Here is a 2,181-nt window from a genome sequence, read left to right as displayed (position 1 = left end):
TCTTCGCGAACGCGAGAGGATCCTCGCGAACGCGTAGAACAACACCAGATACCAGCATCAGCTATTTCAAAATAGCCCGAAATGATCCAAAACTACCCTGAAACACACCCGAGGCCCCCGGGGCCCCGTCCAATCACACAAACCAGACCCATAACACATTACGGACTTGCTCGAGGCCTCAAACCACATCAAACAACACTAGAATCATGAATCAACCTCCAATCCAAGCTTTATGAACTTTAGAACTTTCAACTTCTACTTTCGATGCTTAACCCTATCAAATCACGTCAGATTGACCTTAAATTTTGCGCACAAGTCATATTCGACATTATGGACCTACTGCAACTTCCGGAATCGGATTCCGACCCCGATATCAAAAAGTCCACTTTCGGTCAAACTTCTCAAAAACCTTCAAATTTCTATCTTTAGCCAAATGACTCCAAAATGACCTACGGACCTCCGAATTCACTTCCGATCGCGCTCCCAACCTCAGAATCACCATACGGAGCTATTCACAGGCTCGAAATCCCAAACGGACATCGATAACACTGAAATGCACTTCAAGCCAAACTTATGAAATTTCTTTCAAAATGCTACTTTCCACAATAGGCGCCAAAACTCTCCCGGGTCATCCAAAACCCGATCCGGGCATACACCCAAGTCCGAAATGATCATACGAACCTGCTGGAACCTTCAGATCCCTATTCCGAGGTCGTTTACTCAAAATTCCAATCCTAGTTGATTCTTTCAACTTTAAGCTTCCGAAATGAGAATTCTCTTAACAAATCAGCTATGAACTTCCCGAAACTTAATTCCGACCACGCGTACAAGTCATAATACCTGAAATGAAGCTGTTCATGGCCTCAGACTGCTGAACAATGCGTTAGAGCTCAAAACAACCGATCGGGTCGTTACATTCTCTCCCACTTAAACATACGTTCGTCCTCGAACGTGCTGAGAACTACACTGAAGTAGTCTGTAATCACTGTTTAACTTCTCATGCACCTTCCCGTGCTACCACAACTCAGTTGAGCACATCAGCTCGATCAATTCTGAAGATATCCCCTTTTATTGAAGCAAATGAGCCTTAGAGCCCAATTCCATCATCTGGAATTCTATGCCCGACCTGTTTCCAACATAAGATCACCATATCAATCACTACACGCTGTACCCAAACATGGCTGCATAACTTTGCTGAATTCACACCTAGCATCACTTTACCCACCGGGCCACGATAACACTTGCTGATCAACTTAGTTGAAATTCCATGAATCTGATGCTCCCATTGCACCCCATGACATACACAGGTCTTACTCTAACTCTTATAATGCCGTCACAACGGAAGAGATGTGCAGAAACCCATAATCAACTGCCGAGTCAACCAATCATTGAGTCTATACCCCTGACAAGAAACATTACCACATTCTGAACCAAATAATGATCTTTGCTCCTTAATATATTCCATATAGTCAGATTGCACTGATCCTGAATCCAATGATCTCGTCTCACCCAGTACGAATAGCTCAGGCAATAAGCCACCCTGGACATACCCAAAAGTCTCATGTGATGCCACAATGTGCCAATAGGCTACCAATTCGAACACGATACGATGACAACGAACTCTGGAAAGGAAATCCAATTACCCCGCTCGCGAATCATACATGCGACGCGGTCGACATAATTAAACAAGCACCCCGCTCGTGAATCATACATGCGACGCGGGCACACAGCTAACATGAGCTTTCCTCATAAAAATAGGAAACAAAACACATAAAAACAGATACGGGGAACCGTACTCAGCTTCACACTGTTGCGGCGCGCAACCCGATCCGAACAACATAACCATGGCGGCGTGCCACCCGATCCACCCATAAAACTCACATAAGGAGATACGCACTGAGCTAGATTGCTCATTTCAATAATATACCGAATATTGGTCGCAAGCACACTACGTGCATAATTCCATCCCTGGGGAGACATATAGCGCCAAAAGCAACAAAACTCAAGCACAACTGAGATGCGATATACGATTTGAAATCTCAAAAGCCATCCTGCTCCTATAACATCATCTCTACGCGGATCCTCAACACATAAGCAATTTCTCAAGCCGCCTCACAACTCACACGGCGCAACGTATCACTACATGAAATATCTGACAACAAAACTACACCCTGACTACTC

The sequence above is a fragment of the Nicotiana attenuata genome, unplaced genomic scaffold, assembly GCF_001879085.1.
Source record: "Nicotiana attenuata strain UT unplaced genomic scaffold, NIATTr2, whole genome shotgun sequence".
NCBI lineage: Eukaryota > Viridiplantae > Streptophyta > Magnoliopsida > Solanales > Solanaceae > Nicotiana > Nicotiana attenuata.
Note: the sequence above shows the minus strand (reverse complement) of the source record.